Raw genomic sequence first — 22,803 nt, 5'->3', positions numbered from 1 at the left:
TTTAACATTTTACTGAAAGAAAGAATAGCCTATGCTTAAAACGTGAGTTCTGTAAAGAGTCCTAGAAATTAACGCATATTAAAACATTTTATCGGGGCTCAGTCCGTTAAGCATCTGATTTCGGCTCAGGTCATGATCTCGCTCGCGGTTTGTGAGTTAGAGCCTCGCGTTGGGCTCTGTGCTGACAACTCAGAGCCTGGAAGCCCGCTTCAGATTCTGTGTCTCCCTCTCTCTCTCTGTGCCCCTTCCCTGCTTGTGCGCTCGCTCTCTCTCGCTCTCTCTCTCAAAAATAATGAGTAAACTTGATTATATAAAAAAAAAAATTTATCTATTTATCTAGGTTGTTCTATTGTATCAGAATAACATAGGCCACTGTGGGTACTTTCTACCCCAGTCAATGAATGTACAATGTCCTTGACTGTTTCTCCTACTCTACTCTGCTCCAGTATGCTCAACATATTTGTTTTCATAGTTTATTCCAGAAAAGAAACATGAAACCATCTTGCTTAAATTAAGGAACATTAGGAGCAAACTTGCCCCAGAATCTCTTTACAAGCTCTGACACTTAGCTTCTTTGCTACTTCTTTTATTCACCAGAAAGAGATATAGATGTAGTTCAAATAACAGGCAAGTCCCTTACACTTTGATGTATGTGCCCAAAGACTAGTTAGATTTAGAAAGGACCTTCCCAAAGAAGGAAAACCAATTTCTTAGCCTTTAATCAATTCTTCTTTAAACCCAGGAAATACCATACAATTTGTTTCCCATAGCTAATAAGTAACTTAGCACTACTTTATAATTATTAAGCCTATTCTAGTCAGAGTACTCAGATTAGCTGCTAGCTATGAGAAAAATAACTACTAAAGGGAGTTTCCTTGAGGAGATTCCTCTATCCCTATACTTTCCCCCAAACAAGAGATGACAATCACTTGATGTGAGCAAGGGTGTATAAATTTCTATACTATTCTTGTTTTTTTTTGTTTTTTGTTTTTGTTTGTTTTTTTGCAACCAGGACCTGGCAGAATGACTACTGCAAAGAAGGGTGGCAAAAAAGAAGGGCTGTTTGGCTATCAACAAGGTAGTAACCAAAGAATACACCATCAACATTCACAAGCACATCCATGGAGTGGGTTTCAAGAAGAGTGCCCCTCGGGTACTCAAAGACATCCGGAAATTTGCCATGAAAGAGATGTGCACATGGACACCAGGTTCAACAAAGCTGTCTGGGCAAAAGGCATACGAAATGTGCCATACCACATATGTGTGCGGTTGACCAGAAAACGTAACAAGGATAAAAATTCACCAAACAAGCTGTATACATTGGTTACCTATGCACCTGTCACCACTCTCCAAAATCTACAGGCAATTAACGTGGGTGAGAACTAAATGCTGTCAAATAAAGGTATAAAACTGCAAAATAAATAAATAAATTTAATTTCTATACTATTAGCTAGCCTAACATCATATAAATTTCCTACACAACCAAGCAGGGGCAAGCAGAAGCTAAGTGTACTAGATGGTCCAAATGTCTGATTCTAGCTGATAAAGAATTCCAAAGTCATCTCCATTTGGATGTTCTGTTATTCAAACCTAGAAGCTTAGCTGAAATACTCTTACCAGTAAACTATTTTAAGGCCTCATGAAAGAAACTGTCATTTAAGAAACCAGAAACTGCAAGAAAGAAGGAGGAGGAGGAGGAGGAGGAGGAGGAGGAGGAGGAGGAGGAAGGGGAGGGAGAGGGGAAGGGGAGGGGGAAGAGGAGAGAAATGGTCCTTCATGGTTGTTCTCATTAGACTTTCTGCACATTTCTCTGCAACCACCTTGTCCTTCCTTGCTGCTGGAGCTATACCTACATCTTTCGGCCAGTCTGTTTGCCTGGTCCCTAGTTCCCTATGGCCACCTCTGCTGCTCTGTCTTCCTAGTGGTCCAATCACTGTTTTTCTTGTACTAGGACTGACCTAATGCCCATCTTCTGCTGTACTATCTGTCAGACAGCAACCACAGAGGTCGGTGGGGAAAGGGGAACAGTGGAACATGGGTTGAGGGGAAAGGGAGAACAGTGGAACACGGGTATGTGTGACATGACTCATCTGTTCTGACCATCTATTCCATAACCTGTTCTAAGACTGTGCACCCTGGCTCACTCTGACAGACCTGTTCTTGGCCCAAACTAACCCTTTAGACTAGGTATGGTTTTCCTGGCCACCAGCCTTTTACCTAAAACTTTCTAATGAAGACAGAAGAATCTCACAATTATGACCATGCTTACAGAAAAGGAAATGAACATTCAAATGTCTCTTCCATACTTGGCACTGTGCTAGGTAGGTGCTTTCTCACTCAAGACCCAACAAAGGCCACTGATACAGCCTTCATTTTACATGAGGATACAATGGAATTCCACTACCTATGTATTTCAGAAGATAAAGCTAAGTGTACTAGATACTGTGTAACATCAATAAAATTCTTTTTAATGTTGCCCTGACAGGGCTGCTTTTCATTATGTGAAGAGTAGTCCACTGCAATGCCAAGGAATCTGGCTTACAACTTCTAATTAGCTATCAACTCACTTTACAAATACTGTTTCACTGGAGTGCCCGGATAGCTCAGCCGGTTCAGCGTCTCTGATTTTGGGTCAGGTCATGATCTCACAGTGTGTGGGATCAAGCCCCATGTTGGGCTCTGTGCTGACAGCACACAGCCTGCTTGGGATTCTCTCTCTCTCCTTCTCTCTCTGCCCCTCCCCCACTCGCTCACACTCTCTCTCAAAATAAATAAAATATGGAGGGGGGATTAAAATATTTTTTTAAAATACTGTTTCACCAAAAAGAAAAGGCCACACCTTAAATGGTAACTGGCATTATATACCTGTATAGCATTTAAATCAATTCTAAAATTTACAAAATAATAACCTTTGTATCTTCAGAATTACAAGAATATTTAGTATGCTCAACAGTGATAGTAACAGTTTACTAGAGAGAACAAGACATAAGAACATGTTATCAACCACAGGGATATAATCATTAAAATCCAGACTTGGAAACTCTAAAGGACCAAAAACCTGGTTTCTTTAATAAAGAAATTACCAGAAGAGGGATAAAAAAGAGGTAGTGAGGGGGAAGCTCTAAACTAAAAAGGATTTAAAAAGTCATTACCAACCAGCTGGAAGTTCGTGACCTTATGTGGATCCTGATTAAAACTAGGACATTGAGCTTTCCAGTGTCAGAGTATGGAGGAGACACTCAGAAAAGGCTCCTTGCAAGGGGAAAGAAAAGAAGGAAGAATAGGTCATTAGCCTTGGACCTCAGGTAGCTGAAGGAGAAAATGCGTTTGCTGTCTACCACATCTTTACATGTCTCAGTGACACATCTGTCCAAGTCACCAATCTGTCAAGGCAACAATCTGCCAGGTGACTGGTGGGATGAAGGTGAGGCTGACCAAGATGCATCCTCTCCCTATGCTGCCTTGTTGACTACCCAGCATGTAGCCCAGAGGGTGCAAGGAGCTGAGCATCACTGTACTCCACATCAAACTCCAGGCCACAGGAGGAAATAGAACCAAGACCCCTGAACCTAGGCCCAGTCAGTCCTCAGAGCCCTTGCCCACTCAGGAATGAAGATCAGGAGGATTGAGAATGTCACCCCTATCCCCTCCAATAGCACCCCCAAGAATAGGGGTCATTGTGGTTGCGGTCTATGAGCAGGATTCCCAAATTATTGTCTTCTGTTAATAAACTGCCTTTGTGTAAGCTTTAAAAAAACTGTAACATTTGAAAAATAAATAAATATAATAAACTAGGACGTGTGAGACAACTGGAAATTTGAACAATGGATATTTGAGGATATCAAGGCTTGGGGGATAAATACATACATATTTTTTAATATATATATATACATATATTTTAAAGAGTCCTTATCCTTTAAAGATACACTAGACTACAAATGAAATGACATCTGTGATTTGTCTGAAAATAACCCCAGAGGAAGAAAGTGGAAGAACAGATGAAAGAAAATTGAACACTGAGTTGATAACTGTCAAAGCTGGGTGGTAGGTACATGGGGGGTTATTACATGGATTTCATCTATTTTTATGTGCTTGAAACTTTCTGTAAATTAAAATCAAAGCACTTGGAAAATACAAATTATTTTCATGTAAATGAAGAAAAACAGGTCCTTTAAAAATGATACCACTACCTGAATATATCTGGGTTTTAGACAACGTAAAGGAATTTGATGATACTAATATGGAGAGTAAAATTCAAAAGCTAGGCAACAGAGCAATCTGTTAATTTTGTTAGGTAAAACAATGGCCCTGTGGTTATGGGGGAGAATGTCCCTTTAAAAAAAAATTTTTTTAACGTTTATTTATTATTGAGAGACAGAGACAGAGCATGAGCATGGGACGGGCAGAGAGAGGGGGAGACACAGAATTCAAAGCAGGCTCCAGGCTCTGAGCTGTCAACACAGAGCCCGATGTGGGACTTAAACCCACAAGCTGTGAGATCGTGACCTGAGCTGAAGTTGGACGCTTCACCGACTGAGCCACCTAGGTACCCAAAAATGTCCCTTTAAAAAACACATATTGATACATTCAGCACTAAAATGACACAATGTCTAGAATTTGGTTTAAAAATTGTTTTTAAATGGGGACAAGAATAAACAACTATGGCAAAATGTTGAAACTAACTGATATACAGGGGCTCACTGACTACTTTTGTGTGCATCTGCATTTCAAAAAGTAAATAATAACAGGAACAATAATAGATTCCAAGGACTTCCTCCACTATGTGGGAGAGGAAAAAACAAAAACAAAAACAAAAAACAAGATCAATAATTCAAACTAAAACCCTCTAGTTCAAATAAGGGTCAAGTTTGGAGAGGGTAGGGAGATAGGAACAACCACACGAGAGTTTTATATAATTCACCTGAATTTCACAAATAGTCAGAAGAGTGTGGTGAGGAAAGTCTCACAGTGTTCCAACATAATGGGGGCGTACTAGAAGAAAAAAAAAATTCTTTCAAGAACTATTTCCTCCTGCCAGTCCTGCCCTAGACATCAATTTATAAAGACACTTTCAACATTTTCTGAAATCCAAGAAGTAGGACTGTCAGTGTGTTTTGCATGGGAACAAAGCTTCCCTAACATCCTGAGCACATATGATTCTGATTGTACAGAGGTTTCTGGGAATGGAAATAGTATTTTTTCATTCCTAGTTTTCTGGCTGTGCTCCAAGACTACTTTTCTTATCAAGTTATCTTTAGTAAGATGGGGGAGGTGGTGGGGGAGGAGAACCTTTCAAAGACTTTTATGAAAACATTTGCACATACACATTTCAGCACTTCAAGTAATGACACCAAATGTTTTTTGAGGTTCTAAAGAGAAAAACACAATCTAAAGTTACCTAATCGTACCAAAATCTCTGCTGTGGGCAATCATCACCATATCTAAATTGCATAATTATTATTGGCAAAGAGAGAAAAAAAATTAACACCTTCTGAGAATTTATCATATGCCAAGTATCTAATATGTATTTTTAACTAAATCCTCATAACAACCCTAATAGGTGAGTATTATTATTATTATCTAAATATTACAGATGAGAAAAGTGGGCAGGCACTGAAAGGCTAAGTAACTTGTTAAGTGACCTAAGTGTAACTCAGTGGCAGAACCAGATTTGAACACGAGCCCTCTGGCTCTTAACGTCTGGGCTGTTCTCTACTATACTACTCTATACCTTAAAACTTTTCACTCTAAAACGCAGGAAAGATGATTATTTGAACACTTCTAGACCCTATATCATTGGCTCTTTTCATAATCCTCATTATCTTTGAAATTTTACAATATTAAAAACATTTAAAACTAGAAGATCCTTCTTTAATGAAATTAAACTGTCTGAAGAGAACAGCAGCTATTAAAGGCATTAGCACCACTGACCAAGAATAATGGGGCCTCCCCAAACTGCTCACCTTAATGCAAAGCTCACCAGTTGACAGACCTTGTCTAGGCAGAGATCCCAATCAATTTTATTTTATTTATTATTATTATTATTATTATTATTATTATTATTATTATTTTGAGAGCATGAGAGAGCACATGCAGGAGAGGAGCAGAGGGAGAGACAGAATCTTAAGTAGGCTCCATGCCCAGTGCAGAGTTCCGGGCTCGATTTCAGACTGTGAGATCATGACCTGAGCCAAAACCAAGAGTCAGACACTTAACCAACTGAGCCACCTAGGCACCCCCAAAATCAATTTTATACGGTTTCATTCTTCCATTTGATTGGTTAAATCAGAATCAAACATCTGTAACTTGAAAGAGACAAGGAAACAAAAGTTAAAGAAATGTGACAAAGGAAGAAAGAGAATTCATAAAACAGAACAGATCTTGTCAAAAGCCTTGTAATTAAGATCCTCAGAAACAGTCGAGATATTGCATCCATAAAGCAAAACACGATGCCGTGAAAAAGCAAAAAAGAATGAGAAAAGACTCTTGGAAATAAAATATCAATTTAAAGAGGCAATATAGAGGAGGCGCCTGGGTGGCTCGGTCAGTTAAGCATCCAATTCTTGGTTTCAGCTCAGGTCACGATCTCAGGATCATGAGACTGAGTCCCATGTTGGGCTCTGCGCTAATAGCACGGAGCCTGCTTGGGATTCTCCCTCTCTCTCTGCCCCTCCCCTGCTCATGCTCTCTCTCTCTCTCTCAAAATAAATAAACTTTAAAATAAATAAATAAAAAGGCAATATAAAGTTTGAAGTTGTGAAGATGAAATCTAGAAAATAGACAAAAACAGAGACAAAAAATTACCAAAGGACCCACAGCATCAGTCCAGGAGATCAGCATTTGATTAGAAGAATTCCAGAAAGAACAGGGAATACAGTCAGTGGTATGTATTATAACAGCACTGGAGAGTGACAGATGGTAAGTACACTTGTGGAGAGCACAGTGTAACATATAGAGATGGTGAATCACTATGTTCTACACTTGAAACTAGTAACATTATGTGTCAACTATCCTTCAATAAAAAATTAAACAAAAAAAAAGAATTCCAGAATGAAAAGAAAAAAAATTGGAGAAAGTTTCCAAAAAAAATGTTTTCCCCAAAAGATGATTAAGTTAATAGATTTATAGAAGTCTTACAATAGGGCCCACTCAGTGCTCAAATCAATAGAGACCAACATCAAGACATATCATTGGAAAATTTCAGACAAGATCAAAAAGACACTAAAAGCTTTCAGAGAAAAGGCAGCTCATCTACAAAGGAACCAAGAATCAAACTGGCCTAGGAATTCTCATCAATAATGAAGGATACTAATAGTTGAGCAATACCTTTAAAAATGTGACAGAAAATGATGTTCAAACCTAGAATTCCATTCCCAGCCACACTAACATTCCAGTTTAAGAACAAAATAAAAACCCTTCCAGACACGGAATCACTCAAAATTTACCTCCCACACATCTTACCTTAGTATGTACACTAGCAAAACAAAGCAATAATTCAAGAAAGAGGAATATATGGGAAACAGGAGCATAATGAAGGCAAGTCACAGGATGTCAGTTGGGCAGCAGTTCTAAATAAAGCTCACAGAATGGAGCAGGAAGATAGAGGGCATCAAGGAAGCTAACTATGAAAAAGGGAGATACAAGAAATTTGATATTATCTTTAAAAAGTGTAACTTAACTGTTTCATAGGAAGCTATAAAAGCAAAAAATGCCCCCCAAAAAAGAATACAAATGAGAATTCTGATATGGGGAGGTAATGGCATCCTGTTTTATCTTTGGAGAATTACCTTCTTCAGACCCCTAACGCATGTGTTTCATATAGGGTTGACCCCATACCCATCTCTAAGAGTGTGCATGTGACCAGGCTGTTAACTATACCAGTCTATTCTCTCCACCTTGCCATAACTTGTTTGGAAATAAACACACAGCCTAGAATGGGTGGCGGGGTGGGGGTGGGGGGGGGTGGCAGGGTGTGAAGGATCCTGAAAATAAAGCTAAAAGGAGGAAATCGGACTGATAACAGCAAGAGAGCAACTCTTCAAAGCAAGGATTGAGCATGTGGATCCTGTCCTACTCTATCCTCCTCAGACTCTCAGTTCTTCGAACCAATTTTCTTTTCCACTTAAGTTATGGTTGAACTAGTTTTCTAACACTTACAAGGATTCCTATCTTATATACTCCTCTTTCAGAGCAGGAAGTCAAAAGACACCATCTATTGTTAGTGAAATAAAAATAAATACATAGTATTTACCAAGATGACCAGAGAGCTAAAAATAATGGCAGAACTACAGCAGAAAGAAGATGGGGAATGGGGTAGTGGTGTGAAGAAATAATTTGTAATGGGTCTCTAGGTCTTTCAGGCAAGACACTGTCTGCTCTTTGTTCTGGACTGTTATTTTCAAAGATGTTCATACAGCAAATGACCTTGCAAGATAGAAAGTCTTTTCTTCAAGAACAAAAAGCAGACATGCTTACTATCTCCCTCTGGAGCAAAGGCCAGGCACACTTACTGCCCATTATAAAATATTTGAAATCTCTAAGCTCAGAGTTTTCTCCAGTAACAAAACCTACTATGCAAACAGGTATTATGTGGCCCTGTCTGCAGTGCCCTGTGGGAATTGAGGCTTAGGACACTGACACAAATGAATGCTGCTACTCTGGCTACTGCTACTGCTATGAGTAATAAACTGTACTTTATCTCTAACTGAGCCTTTCACCAGCATCCACAAAACTGGCAGGCTAACTTGTTAGCTTCAAGTAAGGTCAAATCTCAGATCCCTTATAATTCTTGACAGTTGGTAAATAAGAGTTAAACCCTGACTATCAAAGCAGAAAATCAACAGATAACGCTTAAAATTAGGAAACCAAGAAATGAAAGAAGTAAACTAAAAGAATCCACCAGAAACAACTGTTGTGGTTTCCCTGAAAAGGGAACCGAGGTGGGGAGGGGTGGGAAAAGGAACTAGTGCTTTCATCATAAACTCTCCTGAACCATCACATTTTTCCCTCACCATGAACATGCATTTGAGAAAAAACCCTTTGCTGGCTACTTCAAAAGGGGAAAAAGAAGGACTAAGAAAAAGCTTTTTTCAGTATTTCATCCCACTAAAATTGAATGGGAGTGTCAAGAAAAGGACCTCATTCAATATGATGTTCTCACCACAGTTCTAGAAACCCAAAAGGGACACAACTCTCACCAATGATCATTTCAGGCCAGAAAAGTCTCAATGTATCTCCAAAATAAGTACCTATGTCTTACTCTGGAGAATTTTTTTTTTTCCTTGAGAGAGAGACAGAGACAGAGACAGAGAGAGAAAATGAATGAGTGGGGGAAGAGTAGAGAGGGTAAGAGAGAGAATTCCAGGCAGGCTCCATACTGTCAGCATGGAGCCCGATTCTGGGCTCAAACCCATGAAACATGAGATTGTGACCTGAGCCAAAGTCCAACACTCAACCAACTGTGCCACCCAGGTGCCCCTGGAGAATTTTTTTTAAATAAAATGATTCTACTAGCTATGTACACAATAGTATCCTACAACCCTTCCTATCGTAAGAACATTACTGGGTTCAGCATATAAGTATGTATCTGTAAGCATGATTTCCTGCAAGTATAGGTTCTAATACACTCCCCATAAACCACCATGGTTTTAAAACTTAAATTAAAAATTAATTTATAATACTGGAGATACCCAGGTATGAGGCTCCTTAAGACAGAGCAGAAGTATTTTTACGGCAGGGGAAATAAAACACATCATCTTACAGACAAAAATACACAAACAGCTAATTAAGGTTAAAAAGTAACTCACATTAAAGAATAAGAATTTTCTAATCAAAATCTGAAATTACAAATGATTTTGTGTGGTACACAGGGGATGACTATTTACACTGGTATAATTATATACATATTCTAGGATCTAGAAAAGCTTTTCTCTTAAATCCAGAACAACAAAACCTACCCACTCTCTACCCCTCTATACCTATACTAAACTATACTTTCAATGCAGCCACATTATAATTTTTGCCATCCCACTGTATCTAATTTTTAGGGAAAATGAAGGAAGATCATACAAATTCTGCTCCAGAGATAAGCTAAATTGTTCTTGAGCTAAACTAAGTCTAAGTAATAGAAGATCTGGTTAGGAGCTAGCTCTGGTTCTATTTAAAATGTACTTTATTTAAATTGCATTGCTTAACTTTAACATAACATTACTGTTTCAATCCCAGTGGCCTCATTCAATCAACTTAAGTCATGCGAAGCTGGAGCAAATAAAAAGATAAAGGTCTCTGTGACATCAGAGTTCCACTACATTGTTTCTCATTTCTTTTTCACTTCTAGGTGCTCTTAAGTAGGGAGACATTTTGTGCAGTGAAATTCCTCTATAGGTCACACTGCTCAGAATTAAATTCCAGCTTGTACACACTTACTGGCTAAGCAAACTGCCTGTTTAACCTCTAAGACCTCTTAAGTTTTTTGTGAGAAAAAAGGGACAAGAATACATTCCTTATAGGGTTTTAATAAAGATTAGAAAAGAAAATATACATAAAATGTTTAGTATAGAGCCTAGTCAAAAGGAAGGAAGGAAGCTATTGCTATTGTCATTTCTCCCTTTGTGGAAAACCACCTCCAGTAGGAAATAAATGTTCCATCCGCACACAGTGGAACTCAAACCTAGACTCTTTCTCATTAACCAAACCAGCACTGAAGGCTACGACAACTTCACCAAAAAGATGCTAGAGGTTTGAAGCAGATGATGCATTTCAGCAAAGCCAAAACTCAGTCCCTTTTACACCGAGAATATAGTCCTTAAACCTTGCACAGGTTTGCCTTGGTAGCACAATGGCACACAGTGGTCTCCAAAAGCAAAACTTTTTAAATAATGAAGACAGTACTTTCAAATATAAATTTTTAACATAAAAATTGGGGTGCCTGGGTGGCTAGCATCTATTGAGTGTCTGACTCTTGATTTCAGCTCAGGTCACGATCTCAGGATGAGATGGAGCCCGACATCAGCCTCTGTGCTGAGCGTGGAGCCTGTTTAAGATTCTCTCTCTCCCTCCCTCTGCACCTCTCCTACTCGTGTGCATACTCTCTCAAATGCTTGCTGAGCATTTATGAGGCATGTAGAACACAGTGGACAAATAGTCAAAGCCCCTAAAGGAACTACCACTGGTGGTGAGACAGTAAATAATAATCATAAGTAAATTATACAGTATATGTTTCAAGGAGGTAGTTGTTATGGGAAAAAAACAGACTAAGATAAGGAAACTTGGAAGTACAGGGAGAGAGAAGCAGTTACCATTTTAAACAGAGTGGTCAGGGGCACCTGGGTAGGTCAGTTGGTTAACTGACCGACTCTTGATTTCGGCTCAGGTCACGAACTCATGTTTCTTGAGTTCCAGCCTCGCATCAGGCTCCGTGCTGACAGTGTGGAGACCGCTTGGGATTCTCTCTCTCTTCCTTTCTCTCCCCCCTATCCTGCTCACACATACACACACACACTCTCTCTCTCAAAACAAACTTCAAAAGAATTAAATTTCAAAAAAAATACTTAACAGTGATCAGTACAGGCTTAAGAAGGTGATATATAAGAGATTCGGAGGAGGTGGGTAGTAAGTTAGGCATGAAGATTTACCTAAGAGAATAGTGTTCTAGGCACAGGGAAAGGCCAATGCAAATCCTAACATAAGCCTACCTGATTAACACCATCACCACTACCTAACCATAAGCAAAAATGCCAGCTATTGCTATTTGGTCCCTCAACAGTATCTCCTTCTCTGCCCAGACAATCTGTGCTAGCAAAATCAAATGAAAGAAATCAATTTATCTATTCCTGAAATCATTATTACACTGTATGCTAACTTGGATTTAAATTTTAAAAAAGAAATCAATTTATAAATTTTCATTCAACAAATGTTTACTGAACTGAACACCAACTATGTGCTAGGCATTGCTTTCGTGCTAAGGACACAGGAAGGAACATGGCAGGCACCACTTTCTATTCCAAATTATGAAGACCTCAGGAAGGGGCCCGAGGAGGACTACAACTACAAGTATAGGGAATATTTTTGTTTTCCTGTTCTTTGGCTTATCAGAGCTTCATTGCTTAAAACGACAATGACAACAACAACTTGACCTCGAGATAAAATGGGAGGATACCATACTAAATCTTAAAGTCTCTATCTTTAGAGCATAGACATTGGCCCTTTAAGTTTCTTTACCTAAATAGATGATAATTTCAAAAGTACTAACAATGACATTATACTAATAGCTTCTCCCCACTGCCCTTGAAGGACTAACACATTGCTACTGACAGTCTAATCATTTTTCTACCACTTTCCCAAGATTCACTTCAATTCAAAAAAAAAAAAAAAAAATGATCTACCAAGTGCAAGGTTCAATGGTCTGTGCCATGATAGCTAAGAAAGAGGGCTCTGCTCTCCAAGACATCATCATGTGGTTTGGGAAAACATATGTATACATCCTTTTTTCTAATGTTATTTCCTACTTCAAAAGTAAGTGCAGCTCATAATACCACCTGGTTGTATGGAAAATTACTATGAAATTTTTTCCTGAAGTTCCCACCAAAAGCTTATTTTATAGAGTTAAAAACCTATTTTAAAAATATTATTCTATAAAAAAATTACAAGTTAGTAGAATATATTTATATAATTTATCTGAGCCCACATAGCAAATGGAGAATAAAAGCATAGAAAGTTGGAGCACCTCGGTGGCTCAGGTGGTTAAGCATCCAACTCTTGGTTTTGGCTCAGCATGATCTCACAGTTCCTGAGTTCAAGCCCCATATCTGGCTCTGTGCTGCCAGTGCAGAGCCAGCTTGGGATTCTCTCTACCCCTCCCCCATGCACACATGTGCACACACGTGCATGGCTCTCTCTCTCTTAAAATAAACCACCTTTGGGGAGAAAAAAGAAGCTCAGAAAGTTAAGAGAAACACAAGAAATTTTTATTATAGAAAAGGAACTAAATGGAATAGATTTGTTGATTACTTTCTTTTTCCCCAATTAAGTTAAAGGGTACTTTAAGATTTAAGTTTCTACATGTTAAGGAATGTACAAGAGAAAATAAAAGGAAAAAAAAAAAGAAAGCATTTTAACCTTGTGCCCTATTCTACATTTAAGAGAGAAACTCCTGAAAAACACATTACTCACTTGTCTTCCTGTCAGTTTACTGTGAAGTATGTGATATTGGGAGATAGTGCAGTTCAGTTCCAGACCACCGCAATAAAGCAAATGCCAAAATAAAGCAAGTCAAATGAATTTTTTGCTTTTCTAGTGCATATAAAAGTTAAGTTTATGCTATGGTGTAGTCTATTAAGTATGCAAAAGCATTGTACATACCTTAATTTAAAAATACTTTATTTCTAAAAAATGCTAACCATCATCTGAGCTTTCAGCGAGTCTTAATCTTCTTTGCTGGCAGAGGGTCTTAACCTCTACGTTGATGGCTGCTGACTGATCAGGATACTTCTGATCAGGCAATTTCTTAAAATAAGACAACAATGAAGTTTGCCATACTGACGCTTCCTTTTACAAAGGAGCATGCTGCTTGAACTCCTTTACAAATTGGAGTCAATCCTCTCAAAACCTACTGCTGTTTTATCAACTAAGTTTACATAATATTCTAAACCATTTGTTGTCATTTCAACAATCTTCACATCTTCACCAGAAGTCAATTGTACTCCAAGAAACCACTTTCTTTTCTCATGTATAATAAGCGACTCTTCACCTATTCAAGTTTTATCCTGAGATTGCAGCAGTTCAGTCCCATCTTCGGGCTGTACTTCTAATTCTAGTTCTCTCGCTGTTTCTGCTACCTCTGCCGTTACTTTCTCCACTGAAGTCTTGAACCCTCAAAGTTATCCATGAGGGTTAGAATCAACTTCTTCTAGATTCCTGTTAATGTTGATATCCTGGCTTCTTCCCAGGAATCACAAATGTTCTTAATAGCATCTAGAATGGTGGCTTCTTTCCAGAAGGTTTTCAATTTTACTTTGCCCAAATCCATCAGAGGAATCACTATCTATGGCAGCTACAGCCTTACAAAATGGATCTCTTAAATACAAAGACTTGAAAAAAAAACCCGTAAATAAATAAAAATAAAGACTTGAAAATAGAAATGGCTCCTTGATCCATGGGCCACAGAATGGATGTTGTATTAGCAGTCATGAAAACATTAATCTCATAGTACATCCCCATCACAGCTGTGATATTTTAATATCTGAGCAGTAGGTCTCACTCACTAGTAGACTGAAAATATTTGGTAAACCATGTTGTAAACAGATCTGCTATTATCCAGGCTTTTTTGTTCCATGTATAGAGCATAGGACCCAGGATTTTTGGAATGGTAAATGAGCACTGGCTTCTATTTAAAATCATCATTAGAATTAGCCCCTAACAAGAGAGTCAGCCTGTCCTTTGAAGACTTGAAGCCAGGCATGGACTTCTCTTTAGCTATGAAAGTCCTAAAAGGCATCTTCTTCCACTATAAAGCTATTTCATTTACATTGAAAATGTGTTATTGAGTGTAGCCACCTTCGTTAATCATCTTACCTCCATGTTCTGGGTAACTTACTACAGCTTCTACATCAGCAGTTGTTGCTTTACTTTACTTCTCACTTTTAGATTATCAAGGTGGCTTTTTAAACCTCACTAACCAACCTCAGCTAGTTTCAAACTTTTCTTCTGCAATTTTGTCACCTCTTTCAGCCTTCAAAGAATTGAAGTGAGGACCTTGCTCTGGATTGGGCTTTGGCTTAAGGGAATGTTGCAGGTGGTTTGATCTGTCCAGACCACTAACTATCTTCATATCAGCTATTATAATAAGGCTGTTTTGCTTTTTCTCACCATTCATATGTTCCCTAGAGTTAACACTTTTAATTTCCTCAAGAACTTTTCCTCTGCATTCAAATCTTGGCTGTGTGGCACAAGAAGCCTAGTTTTCCGTCTGTCTCAGCTCTGGACATTCCTTTTTCACTAAGCTTAATCATTTCTAGCTTTTGATTTAAAAGTGAGAGATGTGCAGCTCTTCCTTTCACTCGGAACACTATGAGGTCACTGTAAGGTTATTAACTGGCCTAATTTCAATATTGTGTCTCAGGCAACAGGGAGGCCCGAGGAGAGGGAGAAACAGAAGAACGGTTGGTCAGTGGAGCAGCCAGAACACACATTTATTACGTTCACCATCTTACACGGGCACAGTTCATGGCACCCCAAAACAATTACATCAAAGATCACTCATCACAAATCACCCAAATATAATAATGAAAAAGTCTGAAATACGGAAAAATTACCAAAATGTGACACAAACACACAAACTGATCAAACACTGTTGGAAAAATGGCACCAAGTTGCCACAAACATTCAATTTGTAAAAAATGCAAAATCTGCAAAGTGCAATAAAATGAAGGGTAGTAAAACAAGAAACGCCTTTATTTATGGGTATGGCTAATGAAACATTAAAAATGTTGTGAAGCGGCAGCTCTAGAAATCTTCCTGTAAAAAGGCTGGCATGTAACCTTCATCCCTTCTTGCATCCTGCGGTGTGGAATGGGCTGCAATGGCTGGAGATTCAACTAGCTCAATGAGCACACTAGGCAACAGTGGAGCAGTAATAGTATGGAGTGGGGGAAGGAATAAGGACCAGACTAGAGGGCTCTCTTAACCGCAGGGTTTGTTATATACAATTGTTAAAACTCATCAAACTGTTTAATGTCTGTGCAATTTACTGTATTCATTATGCCTCCAAACAAAACAGAGAGAGAAATACCACGAATGCTATACCAGCCCTAGACCAACTACCTGAATTTTTATAAGAGAACTTTGTTCGTTAACCCACTGCTAGTTTAGTTCTATCACTAATAATACACTCTTCATATAACAATATGTATAGGACAAAAATCAAGTAAAAGTCAATATGGTAGCATGTAGGATACACTTGCATTTTTTTAAAAAGTAGGGAGAATAGAATTGTTGCCTCCAGTGAGAGGAAAAGTGTGCCCAACAGACAGGGGAGGAGAAAACTCACTTTTTACACCTTTTGCATTTTGAACCATGAACACATCACCTACCCAAAAAATAAATGTTCTTTAATCCTACTAAATATTCTATTTAAATTTTTTGAAATTTTCATATATGCAAATTTTAATGATTTGAAGACTTATATTGACTTTAGTTTCAACATGATCTCTCACTGGACTAATTACCCAAAAACCACTAGACACAAAAATGACAAAAGAAAATGGTGAAAGGGGGGAAAAGGTAAGGACAGTGCAGAGAACTCTTCTTTCAAGGAAAAAAGACAAGAAACCATTTTAACCAAAAAGAGAAGCATTGGGGGCATTCTACTGCTAGAAACATATTATTTATCTTTTAATTTCTCATTATCTGCTTTCATTAAGAACAAACAAAAGCAGCTAGCTAAATCAAAAAAGGCCAACAGGCTTTTTCTCAGATTAGCTGAAAGAATCATACAAAAGGTTCTTTCTTGCTAGGGAAGTATAGATTATAAGTATAGATTATAAACAGTTACAAATAGTAACTATGAAAGTCTGTGAATCAGATTATAAACTGAAATAAAATGAAGATTTCTGAGAAATTTATCAAACTGACCTTCCGTGGTTTTCTTTTCTCAACACTTAAAATTTGCATATGTTAATCCTGTTACTTTTTTCATGGTATAAACAACGTAATAAATTTTTACCTGATTCTACAGGAAACAAAGATTAATAACTGCTGGATTTATTGAAGAAGCCAATTAAGAAGGTTTTTTTTGTTTGTTTGTTTTTTAACGGGGCGCCTGGGTGGCTCAGTTGGTTGAACGTCCGACTTCGGCTCAGATCATGATCTCATGGTTTGTGAGTTGAAGACCCATGTCGGGTTCTGTGCTGACAGCTTAGAGCCTGGAGCCTGCTTTCGATTCTGTCTCCTTCTCTCTCTGCCCCTCCCCACGTGTGCTCTGTCTCTCAAAAATACATGTAAAAAAAAAAAATTTAAGACAGTTTTTTTTAATGTTAAATAAACATTATCAAAGTATAAAAATTATAAAAATATTTTATACTATGCAGTCTTACAAATATATGCAACTAGAATGTAAAGTTATGTTTTAATTTCAGGAAAACTTACAACCTCCTGATAATAAAAGAAAAATGTGAACTTCCAGAAGTTAATATATTTTAGGGCTCAACAGGTTAACTGATTTTGGCTCAGGTCATGATCTCACAGTTTGTAAGATTAAGTCCCACTTTGGGCTTTGCGCTGACAGCCTAGGGCCAGCTAGGGATTCTTTCTCCCTCTCTCTGCCTCTCTCTCACAAAATAAATATTTAAAATATAGATATTTATTTTAGTAAATAAATATCCAAACAAAAACAATCTTATTTAATGATATTTGCCAAAAAGGGAAAGAAAAACCCACAAGGTGTTAAACAGTAAGACAAAATATATTCTTGAAGACCACTACTTGCCAAAGATTATATAGAAGATTTGTAAAATAGTGCCAACAGAAAAAGTGACAGAAGTTAACTAATGCACTTAGCTTAATGCCTGGCATCTAAAACATACTGCAAGTTTTTTAGTAAATGAATAGTAATAAGGAGGCCTTGAAATTCCACAAGTTAAAAATGTTGGTATATAGCTATTTTATCAAGATAACCATACAATGTGTTAAATATCACACAGGCAAGAAAATATCAAATGAAGGATAGGATTCCTAAAGCATAAAGCCATATGCTCTTCTGCAGACATATTTTCAGGATCCATTTTCGTAGTCCTCTTTGTAGTAATCCAAATGAGCTAAAACATTATGGATGGCAGAAAAGCTCTTCATCTAAAAGACTGCTCCACTAGAGAAACCAATCCCCTAGGGCTAAAGTGACTAGTGTGTAGAAAGTGCCGAGAACCTCCAGAGAATAATCCTGATGACTGAACTTGAAATAAGATCTCTTGTCCTACTTAGGAAAACAAGTTTGCCACTCTTGGTTCCTGGACAATAGAGCAAATGTGTCCTTTGAGACTTCCTAATCAAACTCAAATTTCATCTTCAGAAACTCTAGCTAATCAATAATTCCTTACTATAGTTCCAAGAATGATCTTACAGCTTCAAGTACACTACTTTATAAATCAAATTAAATTCTTTCATTTTCAAGAACCAAATAAACATTTCAATACACAAACTCCTACCACTGAATCTGCTAGGTGTCTAAGTTAACCAGCAGAGTAGAAAACAGAACAGAATTTCAAAAAATTTAAAGCTATAAATTTAAATAGCCCAGGTATATCCTTAAAGATGGGGGGGGCGGGGAAGATAGGTCTTTATGTATCTACAATTTAGAGACATAAGATATGAAGCTTAGCATTTACTAAGGGAGATAAACCTAATGACACACAGGAAACAATTAGAGAACAGTAAACAACAGTATATGATGAAGTGCTAAAGTGCTAAGTGGCTGAGTACTCAATATACACAGTGGGAGTTTGGAAAATAAACTGCAGAGGGATTGGAGAGTCCAAGGAGGTTTTATGGGAACAGACTCCTCATAATGAATGATTACATCTGAAGAAATAGAAAGGGAAGGCAAAGCTGAGGAAACTACCTAATTGAACCCCAGGTTTGTTGCAGGCAGTCCTAGAAACATGTGAGGAAGAAAGATAGGACAGACTATCTTAGGGAAAGTCTTAAAAGCTAAGGGGTGCCTGGGTGGCTCAGTCAGTTGAGCATCCGACTCTTGATTTTGACTCAGGTCATGATCCCAGACTCATGGGATTGAGCCTCATCAGATACGCACTGGGCGTGAAGCATGCTTAAGATTCTCTCCCTCCTTGGGGCGCCTGGGTGGCACAGTCGGTTAAGCGGCCAACTTCAGCCAGGTCACGATCTCGCGGTCCGTGAGTTCGAGCCCCGCGTCAGGCTCTGGGCTGATGGCTCGGAGCCTGGAGCCTGTTTCCGATTCTGTGTCTCCCTCTCTCTCTGCCCCTCCCCCGTTCATGCTCTGTCTCTCTCTGTCCCAAAAATAAATAAAAAACGTTGAAAAAAAAAAATAAATAAATAAAAAATTAAAAAAAGATTCTCTCCCTCCTTCTCCCTCTGCCCCTCCCCTGCTTGCACACACACTCTCAAAAAAATAAAAGGAAAATTTTTAAAAAGCTGTTAAATGTGATGCAGGAAAGTAACATCCCAGTGGGGTTTTTGTTCAATTGACCCAGCAAGTGTACAAAAAAACTGAAGAGAATAATGGATTTATGAAAACTACAGAGACAGTTATAGAAATCTAAACTGAGAATAATCTATTGGTCTAGATCTGTGCTATCCACTATAGAAGCCACTAGCCACATGTGGTTAATGAGCATCTGAAATCACCAGTCTGAACTGAGATGAGATTTACATGTAAAATGAACATCGAATTTCAGACTTGACATGAAAAAAAGAATGCAAACTATCTCATTAATTTTTATATTGATTACATGTTGAAATCATGGTGTTTAGGACATATTATGTTAAATAACATACTAAAATTATTTTCAGATGCTTTTACCTTTTTTAATGTGGTGAACTAGAAAATTTTAAATTACATACAGCTCACATTAAATTTCTACTAAAAGGCACTGCTCTATGGTTATCTCAACTTTTCTTACCCTCCCATTCCCATGATTTGAAACAATTTTAACATGTACCCACATAAATATGTATATACTTCTAGGGGAGCCTGGGTGGCTCAGTCAGTTGAGCGTCCAACTTCGGCTCAGGTCATGATCTCACAGTCAGTGAGTTCCAGTTCCACACCAGGCTCTGTGCTGACAGCTCAGAGCCTGGAGCTTGCTTCCGATTCTGTGTCTCCCTCTCTCTCTGCCCCTCCCTCCTCTTATGCTCTGGCTCTCCTTCAAAAATAAACATTAAAAACAATTTTTAATAAAAATACGTACATACTTCTATATTTTACATACGTGCATGTACTACTGAACTTCTTTATTTTACATACAGTGTAAAACATACACAAAAATACTAAAAGTATGCAAAAATAACTATAAGTTCTAATACTTTTCTTTTTGCAACCCAATGGACTATCCCATATGCTCCAATTTGGAGGCCAAGAGTTAACAGAGACTTTGATCAGGGAAAGACAAATCCAAATGAAAAATTCACTAAAATGTGATGACTGATGGACTACGGGAGCAAAGGAGAGGGGATGAATTAAGGATGACATATTGGACATCTACTATTTGCTATTCAGCACCCTGTGGCCCCTGACTTTCCCTCAGGAAAAAAAAAAAAAAAAAAAGCTAAGCCATCATGCTGTTTAGGTAGGAATGAACCTAACCTCAGCTCCAGGGGTAGGTTCAGGCTGGCTAAACTAGTTACCAAATATTTCTGGCCTTAGTAGTTGGTTCAAAAATGTCAATATGACCCAAAGTCAATGAGATACATGAAGACGTCTATCTGCTGGGGCTCCTGGGAAGAGAAACTTTCTTCAAGCTATAGTTCTTAAGCTGAAGCACACAGATGCCCCAAAAAGTTTGGGTATAGAACTCAGGCTGTCTAGAAGCTAAGATGAGGGGGAGAAGATATCTTTAATTTTACTGAACTTAATTTAACTGACATTTAGCATGCCCTTTTGTGAATTCAGTCAACAGACCACAATATTCTGCAATACCAGTCACTCTGTCACCAGCAGAATTCACAGACAGTTTCATATCACATTATCATTGCTTGCACTTATAAATAATGCCAATGTTTATCACTACTTGGAAATTATTAGACCCATACTAAATCTTATTATTTAACAAAGAAGCAATTCTATCTTATAATTTTTAAAAAGTATTTTGATAATGGTATTTTAATACAATTGCTTCTCTTTGTAGACCTATATATTTTATTTTAAAATAATCACAAAGGCCCTGGACTCCTGCCTGGGTGGGCTCAGTAAGCTGAGTGTCTGACTTTGGCTCAGGTCATGATCTCACGGTTTGTGAGTCTGAACCCCTCATTGGGCTCTGTGCTGACAGCTCAGAACATGGAGCCTGCTTCAAATTCTCCCTCCTCTCTCTGCTCCTCTGCCACTCGCACTCTGTCTCTCTCTCTCTCTCTCAAAAATAAATAAACATTAAAAAAAATATCACAAAGGCCCCCAGCCTTTGATGCAATGTGATTTCTGCCCAGTACTCCAAATGTCAAAGTGGAGAAATTCAGTGAAGCCTGAGTACAACAGCAGGAATAACTATAACCACAGCATAGAGAATGGGGAAACCACAGCATAGAGAATGGGGAAAGAAGACCCTGTTGAGCTTGACCCTAGTCTGGCATGGTGAAGTGACACGAGAGATGTAAAATAAGTGGAAGACAACTGGTGCCCCCCTCCTCTCCCCAAGGTGGGGTGGGATCGGCCTGCCTTGAGGGTCACCAGTGAAATACTATTACTCTTTTTTTCAAAAAAAATTTAAGGGGCGCCTGGGTGGCTCAGCTGGTGGAGTGTCCAACTTTGGCTCAGGTCATGATCTCACAGTTTGTGAGCTCGAGCCCGACATTAGGCTAGCTGCTGTCAGGACAGAGCCTGCTTTGGATCCTCTGTCCCCGTCTCTGTGCCCCTCCCCCACTTGCTCTGTCTCTCAAAAATAAACATTTTTGTAACAATTACAATGAAAATAAATAAATAACCCAAAAAAGGGGTCCTGTAGGCTTCAGACTGCCAAAGGGTTGGATGAAGGAACAAAGGTCAGGCCCTACAGCCTCTGCTGAAACACTCACCCTTCCTCTCTGGATTTGATGGCATGAGCACCTAGAGCTTGAGCTGCTGACAAACATGCTGGGACCACAAAGGGACCAACACATCAGAAGCAGAGCTCATTAAATAACGGAAAAAAGAGAAAGATGAGGTTCTGATCACCTAAGTACAAGTGGATCAAGCTTCACCTTTGAACTTTTCAATATTATGAGCTAGTAAATTTGAGTCAGTTTTTTGTTATACCCAGAACATAAAAATCTGGTACAATTGAGAGCAGTAGTTTCCATCTCAGGAAACTAGAACAATACCCATGGTCTTTGCACAGAAATAGCAAAATCTGAAAAGACTTTACTTTGTTACACTGAGGGAATCTATGGAAAAGGAGTTTAGTTTTTCACAAAGTGAATGTCACTACTCATTCCAACCCATCCTCACCTTCCTGTTTTTCAGAGGCTGAACTAAAAACTACATTTTCTAGATGCCCTTTAAATTAAGGTCTCACATTTGACCTAAGAGCAGACACACCTACATAAGACATGGGAGCAGAAAGTAACATCAATGGTAGTTCTGCCCAAGGAAGGTAAACCACTACTACTACTTCTCCTTCTCCTACTCCTACTTCTTCTTTTTTTAAAGGTAAGTACGGTGGCAGCAGCTTTCTGATTCAACAGCACAGTCCACACTGGCAGTAGCCCCCTTAGCAGGCAAATTCTGCAGTGTCGTTCTGAGGTTTGTTCCTAGAAGCTCATCTACTCTATTCATTCAGCCCAAGTGTACATCTTTCTTTCCTAATAAATCCCATGTGCTACAACTACTTAGAACAAATGTTCTTGCTACAGACTCTTGAACAAGTACAAAGTAAAGAGGGACACATAAAAAGCAGCATACTATTAGCAGTTAGAAACCTAACAAGGGTTAACAGCTTATGGATACAGATGTAGCAAGGACCTGGAAAGAATTATAACTGAGAAGCCCAGAGAGCTAAGGGCCAGATAACAAGGAGCACAATAAAGAGTCAAGACAGAGCTCTCAGTAGTTTAAATCTGGAAGAGAAAGAATTGCCAGCAAAA

General features: G+C 38.5%; 1 protein-coding gene and 1 pseudogene across 7 annotated transcripts in view; one reads left to right on the top strand and one right to left on the bottom strand.

Annotated features, from left to right (window-relative positions):
* Positions 1–22,803, bottom strand: part of FBXO34 (F-box protein 34) — an 88,431-nt gene that overhangs the window by 59,727 nt on the left and 5,901 nt on the right. The window contains exon 1 of one of the 7 annotated variants that reach the window (XM_042989767.1): positions 16,721–16,853. The exons of the other annotated variants lie outside the window; for them this stretch is intronic. The gene's annotated coding sequence lies outside the window, so the exon portion shown is untranslated. Of the gene's footprint in view, positions 1–16,720; positions 16,854–22,803 lie in introns of those variants that run through there. 7 annotated transcript variants of the gene reach the window in all.
* Positions 622–1,488, top strand: LOC122239609 (annotated as a pseudogene).

This window comes from Panthera tigris, chromosome B3, assembly GCF_018350195.1.
Source record: "Panthera tigris isolate Pti1 chromosome B3, P.tigris_Pti1_mat1.1, whole genome shotgun sequence".
Lineage (NCBI taxonomy): Eukaryota > Metazoa > Chordata > Mammalia > Carnivora > Felidae > Panthera > Panthera tigris.
The sequence above is the reverse complement of the archived record's forward strand: the minus strand, read 5'-3'. Positions and strand labels throughout refer to the sequence as shown.